This window comes from Mustela lutreola, chromosome 5, assembly GCF_030435805.1.
Source record: "Mustela lutreola isolate mMusLut2 chromosome 5, mMusLut2.pri, whole genome shotgun sequence".
In the NCBI taxonomy this organism is placed as follows: Eukaryota; Metazoa; Chordata; class Mammalia; order Carnivora; family Mustelidae; genus Mustela; species Mustela lutreola.
Window position 1 is genome coordinate 114,432,915 of NC_081294.1, and position 15,261 is coordinate 114,448,175.

At 38.6% G+C, this 15,261-nt stretch overlaps 1 long non-coding RNA gene across 3 annotated transcripts in view; it reads left to right on the top strand.

Moving 5' to 3' along the window:
* The window catches only part of LOC131832445 (uncharacterized), a 332,687-nt gene that overhangs the window by 141,801 nt on the left and 175,625 nt on the right, over positions 1–15,261 (top strand). Inside the window, exons 4-5 of one of the 3 annotated variants that reach the window (XR_009354049.1) lie at positions 5,662–5,750; positions 6,735–7,200. The exons of 1 other annotated variant lie outside the window; for it this stretch is intronic. This is a non-coding gene — a long non-coding RNA (uncharacterized LOC131832445). Of the gene's footprint in view, positions 1–5,661; positions 5,751–6,734; positions 7,202–15,261 lie in introns of those variants that run through there. One more of the 3 variants, XR_009354051.1, reaches the window with a different exon arrangement.

The following is a 15,261-nucleotide window of genomic DNA, read 5'->3' on the forward strand; positions in this document are numbered from 1 at the left end:
GATTTCCAGTTGAATACTCTTGAACACTAAAACTTTCATACTGTCAATTACTAATTTTGTCTAACAGAGTCAGGGGCTGAGGAAACTTGGGAGAAATACTTTATGCTTTTCCTATATTCAGGAAACGAATAAACAAATAAGCCCCAGTGCCCAGCACCTAGAGGAACATTAAATGAAGAATACCGATGGGCACAGAGAGCTAAGAATTGAGGCGTATGAGTGACAGAGCTTGTGAGTGACAGAATCAGAACTTGGGTCTCTTCTAGTTTCATGGTCTTCCCACACCCCTATGAGGTGCCACGTGGCCTCCCATGTTGCCATGCGGTAGTCAGGAAGGAAAAACTCTAGGCAGTGTGGGATGGTAGTGTACTGTTGAAAAGCTTTGCCTTGTATAAGCACATTTGGCTCATATATAGTTGACTTTCTCCAAGGGAAAGTTTGGGGGAGGCCAGGGTGTATTTATCAGCTCTGTCTTTTCCACCCTTGCCTTCCCATCCCCAGAAGCAGGGCATGTGGTTGCTCCCTGGCACAGGGAATGCTTGGATATGGGGGACCACCCAGGCTGTACACCCGTGACCACTGCAGAAGTCACCACAGCAGTGGCCGGGAGAATGGGCTGGCTTTGAAGTTCAGAGATGGGAGGACCAGGGCTATTTCTGGTTTGGCCTGAGGTAGCTCACACTTTGTGTAACACTGCCCCCAGTATCTGCAAACAGGGAGACACCATGCTCCATTGATGACATCAAAAGAAATTAAAAACAAAAACAAAAACAAAAAAAACCCTGTAAGTCACAAAAAATAATCTTTCGTGTGTAGCAGTTCTGCTGTTGGTGGAGGTGATGGTGGCAGAGGGTAGGGAGTTAGTCATTGATTGTGTGTTTGTGAATATTAGAGCTCTGTACCACCTGAAGTTGAGCAATTTATTTCCCAGTCTGACACTTCAGAAATGCTGGCCAGTCTTCACATGATGCAGCAATGGAAAGCTTTATACATTTCCAAAAGTGAGTACGGAAATCTGCCTCAAAGTGTAGCTAAATGACACTGTGTGGACCTGTGGCAATTTTAATGTAATTGACAGGATTAAGTTCCCACCATTTGCTAACCCTGTGACCCTGGGAAAGTCCTAACCTCCCTGCCTCAATGCCTTATCTGTAAAATGGAGCTAATGCTGCCTACATCAGCAGGTTCTTGTGAGGATTACATGACATATTGTGTGTAAAGTCCTCAACATGTTGACTAGCTTGTACAACTAATCAAGAAATGCTTATTCTTATTACTTGTTAGGCAGGTGGCTTTATTATTATATGAAGCTTTTTGTGAGAGTGGCTCTTAAAATGTGGAAGTCATTGGAAGTCCAGCCAAGCTTGAGACCGACCAAAGGGATATGGTTTGGCTCCATTATCTAAGCTCTGAGCCAAGCCGTCAAAAAGGATTGAACACATATTAGAAGAAAAAATATATTAAGTGATGAGGTGGGTGTGACTGAGACCATAAAGAATCAATGCCACAATATTATTATTGGTTTGGCTCTTCATCATCTATAAACATTGAGCCTGGTTTGAGTGGTTCGGTTTCAGACTCATTGACAGATTCTTCATTTTACTTTTAAACTCTTGGGCATATTAGGGAAAAGATTTATACATTTTTGTGCTCTATTTTAAAGTATCACTATGCATGGCTCATGCATACATCTCTATCTTTGTCTTGTATTTGTAAAGCATGGCCAGGTTTTTGATCTAATAAGCATTGTGCTTTCCACACCAGATTCAGTTTGAGACTGAAGTAGATGACAAGTAATGAAGCGATTTGGTTTATCACATTGTATCAGGAACCTAGAGAGTAGAAACTTTGCCCCTATTCTTCTGCTCCCAGGATCTGTGCTCCCCGAGGTTAAAGGTGACCATGAGCAAAGATGTCTTCTTCCTTATTTGGGTTAAGACACATGATACTCCCACGAAAGAAATCACGAAACATTCCTTTGGGAAGAAGCATTGTGTTTGTGTTACTTAGAACGTGAACCTCTTCTAGGGCTATGCCTGTCTTCTTTGTGCCAATAAGTCGGAAGCCAATTAGGAAAAAGAGAAGTAACATGATCTAGACCTTGTAGGAAACGGAGGCAGTGACTCTGATGAATAATGCAATCTAACAGGTTGGAGAGGGAAAGAAAATGAAGGCTTAGTAGCACATTGAGAAATTTTGGAGGGAAAAAAGGTATAGGAATATTTCCCTAGAATATTTAGTTTTCTTTTTAATGGCTTTAGTCAAATTTTTCTAGTTTTTACTGCATATCCTTTGCTATCCAGAGGGTTTATGCCTTATGTCTGTGAATTGATTTTTGTGAGGGCAACATCTATTTATATTTGTGTTTGTTCAGTGCCTAAGTTCAGTACCTGGTATTTACTTAAATTTTTAATAACTTACTGGTATGAGAACTTCTTGACTAATTACAAATAAATACTCTCCGAGTTATTGCAGGAGTCTGATCATACCCTGCCCCTCCATCCTTGAATTCCAAACAGACTGAAACAACTGAGGTGTGCACAATTCTTTGTTTCCTCGACTCATGCTTCTCAATATGCTTTAAAATCATTCTTTACAAGCATAAAGCTTATCTAACCATCTTTTTCCTTTCGTAAGATTTACAGTTTTCTTCGAATCTTTTTTTTTTTTAATTTTATTTTTAGAGGTGATTTAACATATAAGATAACTTGTAAGTATCAGGCCAACTCATTTGTCTTGTTTCAGTTTAGACAAATGCTAGCACCAAGTTCTCTTGCTGCCAAAGCATAGATTTCATGCTGTTCATAGTCGTTCCTACCGAGGGGACAATATGCACTCAATTGCCAACACTCCACTGGGACTCTGACAAAGGAATTTTATTGTGCTCACTTTTAGTTGGATACAGTGAAACCCTTGCCCGGGCATGGCGGTGGCTACTGCTCATGTCCCAGAATTGCTGTGTGGTCAGGTCAGGGCTTTTTTTCTTAATACTCTCTGGATCAGACTTTCTTGTGGGTTTGTGTGTGGGAGGCAAGGCAGACACTGTGTGTCAAAGACAGGCCCTCAGCCTCTTGTGTAGGGAAATTACTGCCACATGAAAGTAGGGCAAGAAGCCAGGGGCTGTCCCAAAGTCTTTGCTTTGGATAATTTGTCTTCTCTCCTGTGAACAAGAGCACTTATGCTGGGGCTAGAGAACTGTGTTCCTGGAACAGGAGCTCCCTACTGCCAGCCTCTCACGAGTTGAAATCCAAGCATCTTTGGATGCCACATTGTCATGTATTGTAACCAGATTACCTAAAGGAATTCAACCATTGAAAAGGTCGCCTAGCGTAGCTGTGTGTTTAAGGTTACCAACCTAAGTCAGGAGTAAATGTTTCCATCAAATCTAATCATCCCTTCTTGGGCACACAGAATCATCTTAGTAGGAATTGTAGCTAATACTACGAATTCAGTGTGAATTGAAAAGAACTCAGAAATGGTTGTGAGTGTCTATCAAAGGATGGTAAAAGTATAAATTTATATCAAAAAATACCCCATGCATGTTGTGAAGGCTGACCAAATCAGAGATCTTTGATTCCACTTTTAAACTCATTGACTATTTATATATGAAAATAATCACCCCTTTAGTTGAAAATCACAACTTTTAGTTTGGGAATTTAAGAGTCCTCTGATGAAAGCTAAAAGAATCTCTTTAATAATCAGGCGGGGTGTCTGGGTGGCTCAGTTGCTTAAGCATCTGAATCTTGATTTCAGCTCAGGTTATGATCTCAGGGTCGTGGGATTGAGCGCTTTGGACTCTGGCTCAGGAAGGACTCCGCTTGAGGAGGACTTCTGTCCCTCTCCCTCTGCCCCACTCCCCACTAGTGTGCCTGTAGGCTCACTCTCTGGTCCTCTCTCTCTCAAATAAAGAAATAAATAAATCTAAAAAAAAAAAAAAAGGAAAAGAAATCTAGCAAATCTCATTGTCTTTGTGACCAATGCTTCTATCCTTAGGTGATTTGATTTTAAGAAGATAAAGGAGCAACAATAATCAGAAAGACTGCATTACTAGAAGCATCTTGAAATTAAGAGGGAGCTATGTAGAGGATTTCTGCTGCTAGTAGAGAATAATTTCCTCTGCCTTTGCATTATTCATCTCATGTAAATTTTGAGAAAGTTCATCACTGTGATTATTATTTCATTTACTACATTTTATATGTTTATAGCACAATTTCCACAGTAGGATCTTTTTTCTTTCCAGATTAACATAAATGTGTGTATTCTGGATGGAAAAGGGAACCTTCTTAGAAGCAGGTACTTGACACACAGCACCCTATCTCACTGCATTCAGAGCTTACTGCAATATGACCATCTTTACCATGAGATCTAGAGGTGGGCTTTTCAGGCCTGATATCTATACCATGTTCTTACTTATATACCTACAACAGTTAATACCTACTGCAAACACCAGGTAGCATACAGATGGTTTAATATGCTCACAACTACCCTGTGAGATGGGAATATTAACCCTAAATTTTGTGACTGAGATTCTTGGGTTCATTGACTTCCTCAAATTTATACAACTACTAGAATGGAAGGGCCAGGATTCCAAACCGGGGTTCTTTGATGGGAGAATCCGTGTCCTTTTTACAATCACACTCAATGCAGGGAATTCAGCCTCCTTGAAAGAAATTCTGGACTTAGAAGCAGCCAAAATGAGGTTATGCCTAGGATGCCTAGGATGACTTTGTGTGACAGTATCCTGAAACTGCTTTCTGGGCCGTCTTGGAACTCTCCTGGCTGGGTTAGTTTTATAGATTCACTCAACTTCAGCATTGGGAAGAGGCTTCAAAGTCATCCAGCCCAACTCCCAGGAGGCTGTCGAGCCTGTGTTGGATGCTGTCTAGGTTCTCTTGAGGCAGGCTAGTCCATTCTTTCTTGGGACAGCACAAACTCATAGGAAGCTCTTTATCTTCGGCCAGAATAAGCTTCAGAATAAGCCTACTCCATCTTCTGTGTTACAGTCATTCAAATATTGAAAAGAATTCCAAATTCCCTCTATTTTTTTTTTTTTTTCTGAGCAGTCCCGGTGCTTTCAACTGCACTCTGTAGAATATGGTTGTGTTTCTTTTTTGACCCCATATTCTCTTCCGTGAATACTGTGCAGTCTTACAAGGTAGCATTAAGAACTAAGCACCACGGCATCAGGACTGATTTAACCAGCGCAGACTGGATTAGGACTGTCATCTAGGAATTTTACATTCGTCAGCCACACAAAGTATTGTGATTTAATTCTAGCTGAGCCTCCTTCACAATATATCTTCATCCCAAGAGATGTGGGTCTCAGCCTCTGTCCAAACTCAGGAATTCTGAAATCTTGCCATAGCTTCAGAAAGGAATCCTCAGAAAAGAGGGTCAAAGTGCATATGTTGGTTTCCAGGAAAATAGGCAAGGAGATGGAGAGGCCATTGTTAGCATAGGAGGTATTTGTCATGTACTCTGACTCTCTAAACTTGTGCCTGAGTCTTAATGGCGATAAGGCGTGGAGTGACAGGTCAGAAGTAATTGAACAGAAATTGTATTTTCTCTAATGTCTAAGAGATACTAAGAGACAGAAGGCAGTGCTTCTTCTAACAGGCTGTGATTCCAATGTAAGGGTCAGTGATTTTGCTCCTCTGTTAGTTCTTGCAGTACTCTGGGACATAATTCACCATGGCCAGAATGGATTTGCTGTACGCAGGAGTCATCCTTCTAACCTGCCATGTCCATAGGTATGTGAGGATCTAGGGTGAAAGCTGAGAGAATAATATCCCGCCAATTCATACTCAGAAGGTGGGGAATATTTTGTGTCTCTTAGTGCACATGTGTGGGTATTACTGACACACAATGGATTTTCTGTTTGTTTTGTGAATATGTGAGATGATACAGAATGGTTTTCAAAAGTGTAAGTTGAATACACGAGTAGTATATTATGTTCCATTTCAATTGGTAGAATAGGTATAAAATTTGTGTAAAAAGATAATCAGATATTTATTTGTTGAATTCAGTTTAGATACTCCTAATGGATGGCTCTAGGATATTATGTGCTCTCTGAATCAGATTTGAATTAGTGACCTAGTTTGTAAAACCCCCTGTTCCATGTTCATCAAGGGTATCACTGTATTTAAATTTCTAGTACATTTAAAGGTAAAACAAATCATATTTTCATTTTAAAGGATTGTTTTAATCTTATATGATAGCACATATTTCAACAATTTAAGAATAGTGGAAGAAAAAGTCTTAAAAGTAAAGTGCTTTAAGATATCTGCATATGAGATATAAACATTTTCTCATCTGCTTGTGTGTGTGTGTGTGTAAACTTGATCTCCTCGAAGCTGTGTTTAGAAATGAGATAGGATAGGAAGGCATAGAAGCACCTGTGTTGTATTGACAAATTTCAATGGGCATTTTATGTGAGGGTGAAATAATTGGGCCCCTTAAAAAAATTGATATGTTTCTATCCTGAAAAAAGCCTGCAATATTTCCATATCTGGACTTTCCCCAAATGGCCATATTTCCCACCTTCTCAGTGTAAATCAAACTCGTATATATTCTGTGCACAAGCACCCATGCACAGAAAAATTCTGAAAGAGAAAATTCTTGAAAGACCCAGAACAAAGAAAGAGAAGAGGAGTCCTTTAACTGTAAAGCTGTAATTTATTAAGTGTCTTTAGAATTCATGTAAGGGGCCTCTCTCTTTTTTTCTTCTCTTGTAGGTCTCTAAATCCACTGATGACAGGAAAATCTTCAGTGGTTCCAGAGACAAGCTGCTGGAAATCCTGCACATTTATCTTCCAGGAGGAAGTGAGCTGGTTAGGATAGAGGTCCCTTCTGGAAGAACCTCCCCCCAAACTTTAAAGGACTCCAAATTAAGCCAGATCCATTTCTGGGACCCTAAAGTGGCTCATGAAAGTCAGGGGCCACTTGATTAATGTTAGGTGATTTCAAAAGCCTTAAGATTCTAAGGGGAGAGTAAAGATGGGGAAGGTGAGGCTGAATAAATTGTGAGAATCTATCAAATAACAGGGCATCTCTTTAATTCCAAGCATCATGTTCTATCTCACTTTGTATCTTTCAATTAAAAAAAGGAAAACGTGTCTTCTTTAAAAACATATTTTTCCTCTATTAATATTCAGTACTTAATATATGAATACAGATCCATCATTCTTTAGCTCTAGGTAGATCACAACCTAATTTACAAATTCAAAAGCGTAAGTAAGATCAACTCAATTGCTCAAGGCCATGTATTTGCAAGCTAAGAGCTTGCATTGAACATTTCCTGTCCTTGGACTGGTGTACTGGGCAATGCTGCTTTTCTCTAAGAATTTGTTCATCTATTGGCTTTAACACAATTTTGCTTATCAGTTGAAAACGTTTAACCTATACCCACTCCTGTAATATAAAGTATAAAATTAAATCAATGATCTAGAAAATTCAGGGCAAAGTAGTTTAAATCATTTTGATCTTCCTAAAGATTTTGATTTCTTTTTAACCTGAAAAAATAGGTGATTACTCAATAGCCTTAGCTCAAAAATATATCTGACAGGTTATTTTTATTTGTTTGGTTTTCAGAAATTATATTCGTGCTTTCTACCCTCTGTAGTTTTTAGCAAAATGAATCAAAGCCACTCTGTACCCAAAGATAACACCACTGTTGTCTTTTTTTTTTTTTTTTTTAAACATTGCAGGGCTTTACCTCGAGAGCTACGCAGTAAATTTACAGGGAAAGAAAAATTTTATTAAATTATAACTGAGAGGAGCTGATTTTTTTACATAGCAAACAAAAAATTCCTTCATGAAAGGCTATAAAACCCATATTATTTACCAGAGAGACCTTTCCTGTCTCCCAGGTAAACACTTACAGTGTGTAGACTTGTGTAAATACATATTTAGGAGTGGCTAAATATGGCGAAGTATTTTTAAAGGTGTATTTACAAAACTGAATACATATATTGGCATTTTGGTATGCTGCTCTGCTGTCTATTCAAAATTCTAGCAGGACTCTGGTAGATACACCTTGGATATAGGGACTGAATTTCAAAACATTCATCTTTAATAAAAATGACTAAGGACAGGTCCTTAAATTACTTCAAAAGGGTGAAAATTTTCAACTAATGGAGTTCAGGTCTTTCTTGCCAGTTTGACTGGAGGAAAATTGTTTCAGAAAAGCAGGCATCATTCTCAGAAGCAAATCTCCCCTTCTGAACATCTTTGTGCATAAAAGAACTATCATTTCACATTCAGCTCAGAATAGTACTGAATACTTAAAGATAGACTCCATATGATGGATGGGTCAACCATGAAATTTAGTTAAGGGGAAAATGTCATTAAGATATTTTAAAAATACTTTAAACCCATTATTTTTACAATACTTTAAAACACATGAAAATGTAAGTGATAAAATCTGCTTGTTGCTGATTCAATAGCGGGAAGCTCCCTATGATAACATGGTTAACTCCGTCTCGAGGATTCCTGATGTCCATGTTCCTTCTTTGCTTCTTGGGAAACATGTTGTTTGTGAGGAAAAGAAGGTGCTAGTAGCAGAGGTGGTAGATACATGAAATAGCACTACCTCTGCTTCTGTTGTCTGTAGCAACTCAGAATGAATAAGGATTTTATATTTGTGTAAAAGCCTTTTTTAAGCTAGAGAAGCTGACAGTCTAAATAACTCTAGAGTTTGGGCTATCTCAGGGGCCTTTGGCTAAGGAGTCTAAACAATGCTTCTATTTCATTTCTAATGCAACACAGAGCTATTTCTAAATGCTCTCAATATCCTGCCATGGAATAGTTGAAAATCTTATGGTAAACTGTATAGGGACAAAGATTATTCAATCAGTGAAATGATTTCTCCAATAAAACTTGCAAAAGGCTGAGTTTTTTAACTTTACAAAAATATACATCATATGTGGATATTTTTCCCAAGGTACCAACAACACAGATTTTGGTTAAACCTGCAGGTTTCTAAAATTTTAAATTTAGAAAGAAAGAGAACTTTTATTGTATTTTTTTAAAACTTTATTTTATTTTTTTAGTGTGAAAACCTATTTTAAAATATTATGACAGTACTATAAGGCCTCTGGAATGTAGAAGCTTCTAATATATGTGCTGACACAATTTTAGCTTTAACTGTGAATGGGTGCACTCTATACATACCACTTATATGCCAGTATTTTAAACTTGGAAAACAAACTTTTCTGGCAAAAGACAATCCTTGTTTCAGAATTTTAAAAAATATATGAGCAGGCACCAACACCTCTGCATTACAATTTTTATTAGTTTTATCCCATCTTTAATGTTATTCTGTGGCTAAGTATCTCATTTCCATGTAAACTTCCATTAGGAACACAAATTGCTGACACCACATCTACTGACAGAAATGCCACAACATAAATTACGCCAAGAAAATGCTGCTTTGGGTGGGGGGCATGGCAGGGGGAACTAAGCTAGATAAAAAGCCACTGTGCTACTGCCCAGCCTGCAGCCCTGTCCCGCTGACCACTGATAAAATTTATCACAGGGCCACATATGGGAAGGCAGCTTAAAGAAGAGACATCTGTGGTAAAACATGTAACAGCAAAACAGCTAATGGAGCATTATTACTTTATTGGAAAGCAGTATCTCTGGATGCTTCACTTTTCTAGCTTTAGCAAGTGTATGAATTGTTCTTCTACATGCAGAAGAGCTGATATGAGGAAAAAAATGGTTATTAGAATACTGAATGATGGCATTAGCCTTTCCAGGACTCACTGGTTCACCACTCTGCCCAGTACACTTAACCAGCAAAGAGTGAAGGAGTTCAAACAAAATTAAAAACCAATCTGAATCTTAATTTTTTTTTTTAAAGATTTTATTCATTTACTTGAAAGAAAGAAAGAGAGAGAGAGCACAAGCAGAGGGAGGTGAGGGAGAAGCTGACTCCCTGCTGACCAGGGAGCCTGATGCTGGGCTCAATCCCAGGACTCCTGGATCAAGACCTGAGCCTGAGCCCAAGGCAGACACTTAACCACCTGAACCACCCAGGCACCCCTTAATCTTCATTCTTAAAGGAATGTTGATCTACAATGCTAATGGTGTCATTGTAAAGAAGCAGTCTTGTAAATTCCGGCTAATCATTGTTATAATTCAGTCCTGGTGTTAGTAGAACGTAGAAATAACCCAATTCCACTAGGAAAAGGAATCTCGTTTACCAAGATAGTTAAACACTTTGTCGTTGGATGGGGCTTATTCTTTTGGGGTTTAAAAGAGTAAGATTGGCATGCCCTGGACAGTCACAATTGGATAGCTAGAATGGTTCCAAAGCAAAATAAGTAGCCGGTGTGGCGCTTTTAAATGCCAGCGAAGTCAGCATTTAAAAGACCTGAGGGAGGCCCGTTGTAGCATTTGCGGCTGGAATGAGGGAGGGTGACGTCACCACGATGGCGCCACAGAGGGTCCCTGACTTCACGCCTCCTCCCAAGAAGAACAAGCAACAACTATTTATGAACTAGGCCCCACTGCGAGAATCCCAGAAGTTGGGGGTGAGGCTGAAGCACCTCCTGCACCACAGAGACCCGGACACCCTGCATTAGGAAGGTAAGAGAAGCGGCTACCCAGGGACAGCAGTGCTCCTGCCGCAGGCAGGTGGGTGCGGCACCACGCTGAGAGGCCTCCGCTGAGCCACTGGGGAAACGACTAGCGTAGCAGAGGGATTTTGTTCCTCCCGTTCTCTGTTCCCCATAAGCAATGTCTTAAAACGTCCGTAACTGCACATGCCAGGACCCGCTGTATTTTGCCCCTCCTGCACCACAGGCGTCTCCACCTCTCAGCTTTGACCATTCCTACCTGTGTTTTGACGAAGTCCGGGATTTTGGATAGGCTGCCTTCAATCAGTGTGAGAGAAGCTGCCTTGCTACCTAATGGGGCCATGTTATGCTTAATCTGATAATAACTGCAAAGCACATTGGTAAGAGAGCGAAGTTTTCTTTTTCTTTCTTTATTTTTTTTTATTTTATTTTTTTTAAGATTTTACTTATTTATTTGACAGACAGAGATCACAAGTAGGCAGAGAGGCAGGCAGAGAGAGAGGGGGAAGCAGGCTCCCTCATTCCAGCCGCAAATGCTACAACGGGCCTCCCTCAGGTCTTTTAAATGCTGATGCGGGGCTCAATCCCAGGTTCCCCGACTCATGCATGATCTGAGCCGAAAGCAGAGGCTTTAACCCACTGAGCCACCCAGGCGCCCTGAGAACAAAGTTTTCATCTTTTATTGTCAACCTGAAGCAGGGAACCTCACATCAATCTCTTTTCTTTTTTGTCAAGTGTTAATGCCATGTTTATAAAACCCCTTTAGGTAGCTGCTTATGTATCTAGCCTCTATGGTTTCTTGGGTTAATATTCCATGTTTACTACCTGTAGTTTAAAGCAGTCCTTTATTTTTCCTAAATACATCTCATTCAAACTGTAAGGGAAATTATTTTAATATCTAAACCACCAGGATTTGGTGACAAATAATAGCTACTGTTTATTGAATGCCTAATACATTGCTAGGCACTGTTTAGGAGCTTTCTCTGTATTAACTTATTTAGTTCTCAAAAAACTCTAAGAGAATAATTATTATTTTCTTCATTTTATGAAAATGGAGTTTGATGTTTAGAGAAGTTGTTCCTTCATTCCAGTTCACACAGCTGATAGATTGATTCATTGGAATATAGTGGTTTGGGTGTTATGTGTAGATGATGGATTTTTTTCAAGATTACAAACTTACAGACCGCATAAAATAGGTTATTTTACATTGTTTTTCATGGATGCAGTAAATAGCATACAGTATTATCCATAACAGTGTGTGGAGGTATGGACTATTTGTTGCCTTTTACTGTTAACAGAGGAACATCCATAAAGTCCCTTAACCTCTTTGGACCTCAAGTGCCTCAAATATGAAAAGTAATCTTTTAACAGTATGAAGACAGAGGGATAGATTGTTTGGTCTCTATAGCTTCTTTCTGGGTTTTGAGATGCTTCTGACAAAATGACAAAGAATGAAAGTCCTATCAGTCAGGATACAGAACTAAGCCACCCTGAATCTACCTGTCTCTGACATTGGTCTTGCTGCTGTAACCAACAATATAATGTAGTTGGTTGAAAAAACAGGTGCTTTAAATAAACTGACAAAGTAAGCTAGAAGAAAAGGGAAATAGGTAATGAACCATTATGAAGGCATTAGCATCAGCTGATTCTGTAGTCTTAGTGTGCTCACTAAGTGTCTTCAAGAGTCTCTGTTTAGAAAATGGAAGAAGATATTGATGATAGAACATTTAGCTTTTTTGAGCCAAAGTGGATTATTAATTGTCATTACTGAGTGAGGAATGTAGACTTGAGGATACCTGGTTTCTAGTTGCATATACCGTTTCTGGAAGAAAAAAAGAGACTTCATGCCAACTTTTATTACAAAAACTAAAGCTAATTTAGGATATTGCAGAAAGGTTCTGATAGGTAAGATTGATGGTTATTACTGAGAAAGCAAAAAGGAGATTGCTCCTTCACTAACATAAGAGGGAGATGAGACTAGGAGGCAAGAAAGCTAGATAGCAATTCCTCTTTTATCAAGACTAACATGGAAACTTGTTTTTTCAATTGTCCTCTTTTTTGTGTTCTTTTATACTCCTTGTAACTTGGCCTGAGACCCAGGACTTCAGTTTTTTATCAGCCAGAAGAGAAAGAGAATTGGGAATAGAATGGAAACAAGTATGTTCAGTGAGGGTTCCTGATTCTAGAATGAAAATGGTGTGGGAGGTTGTTTTTATCTGGTCCTAGAAATAACCCTTGGAATAAAGGAAGAGTGAATTTTCTGTGCTGTGGGTAGTGGGAGTTCATATAAGGCAGATATCTACTGGGTAATTGTGTTTGAATCTAATGATAATTGTCTGAATCAAAGGATTTATGTACAGCTCGCACTGGATCACATAACCACAGTGACAGTTATGTGTACTTCACATTATGAGGGGACAGGTTAGGACAAATAGAAAGGAGTGGAGAAGAGGCTAAAAATAAAGAAGAAAGTACAAAAAACACTTAGTAGTAGAAAAATAAAAAGAAAGAGATCACAGAGGTGTTTCCTAGTTATTATGTTAGCACTTTTCTATTACTTCATGGCTTTCCTTCTTTCTTTAGACCAAATCTTGTGAGTATCCCAGTTAAACTACACTCTGGAAATAGAAAGCAGGAAAGCCTTCTTTTCTCCTAGCCTGCCTCCCACACTTTTAATATTCTGTGAATTTGACCCATTTATCACCTGGAAGGTATGGTTTCTTATTGGGAAACTTACAGAATCTTTTATGTAAGCAGACCACAGTCAGCATAGGGGAGCCCTCACATCAGTCTCACTCTTCCTTTAATTTAGGAAAGATAACCTTTGAAAATCCAGTGTCTAATGCTAAAATAAGGCCTGCAGCCAAGCACAGGGCTACAACTGCTAAAATGTCTCTTGTCAGTGGAGGAGGGCACTATAATCTCTTTCCGAGGTGGCAGGATAGACTTCATGTTTAGTAGAACAGTGAGGTTTGGAGGAGTGCCTCAGGAATCTCAGGGTTGTCCTAGGGACAATGTAACCTCATTTTGACATGGCCAATGTAACATATGAGAATATTGGAAACAAACTTATTTTGTTCCAAAATCTTGGCTAGTCTAAGTAGTATTATGCCTTTCGTGGTTAAAACCAAATTAATGTCTTTCCCAATTTCATGTTCGTTGTGTTCAGCATTACTTCAAGTCTTCGTTTGGAGGGGGGACAATTGAGTGTCTTTGGCTAGTCAACCTGGCAATAAAGTTCATGAAACTATCACTGGGAAATTCCGTTATGGAAAATAAGCAGTTTGGCCAAAGAAAAATCTTGAGGCAACCATACACACTATTGGTTTTCTTTTCCGGATATGATTTTTTTTTTTTTAAACGAAGAAACCGAAAACAGACTACCAAATTTTGAATATTGTAATTGAATGATGATTTCCTAAACTTTCCAAAAACTTCTGGCCTCTCATAATTTAAATAATTTTACTTAAATATCTTTTTTTTTAAAAAACTCCAACGATCACTCTGTTTCTAAATCTGGTTTAAAAAGAGATTTTCTAATTATAATTATGCTCTCAGTCATACCATGTTAAAACTTACTTATAGTAGAGTAGTAAATCCTGTGAATAGCAAATACTTTAATGTGGTTTCTCATCCGACAATGGTTTATAATAAGATGCTAGCAGATGATGAATGTGGCTATGCAATATTCCCCAAATATTTGGAAATGAAAAGAAAATTATGGAGGAATTTCTTCTCTTCCACACGAATCAGTGGTATTTCACCCATATTAAGAAATTTCAACTTTGTGACAATTTATCATTTAACTAATTTCCTATGGTGGCATAAATTGACCAAATGGGTCCTGGCTTCCTAAAGATGTTTCTGGAAGGACAACAGTCTAAACAGACAATGCATACAGGTAATAGGTACTTCATAAAGACCTACTAACAATTAAAACTAATTGTTCAAGATTCCAGTTATTTTGATGGATCCATTGGAAAAACTGTGTTGGAATGATTTTTGGAGTAGCTCCAGGCAGGGTTTCACTTGTTTTAGGTTTAAGAAGCAACAATAGTGTACTGTTTTCGAAACTCATGGAGATGGTACATTGGAAAAAAAATTTTTTTCATGTTGTTATCACTGCCATTTGAACACATTGGATTTTTAAAAGCATTTCTCCACAAGCCATTTGTTATCTCAAAAGTCAGTCTGCAATTTGGGTAGTATTCACCACATAGTTTGAACCTGATAAGCAGAGACAATCTGCCCAGACAAAACTATCTTTGAAAATCAGTGATATTGCTAGAAGGAGTTATCTGCACTCCCAATCTATATTCCTTCACCTCCCACTCAAGTCCTCAACCAATTTCAATTTCTGGCTCTACTACTTCCTGGCTGTGTAACCTTGGAAAAATTGTCTCTTCTTTGTGTCTCCATTTTCTCATCTTGATAAAAGCATACTAGCAGTACCTACTAGATGATGTTATTATGATAATTGAATGAGTGTGTATAAAGACATACACATGTGTATATGTATGTATATACCTACATATGTATTTTTATATATGCTAAGAGTCTATCTTCTTTGTCACCAAACAATCTCTGCAAGGAGAATAGACACCTCTTAAATCCTTGCCTTGCTTGACTTCTCTCTCTCTCTCTCTCTTTTTTTTTTTTCCTTGCTTGGTTTCTCAACCAT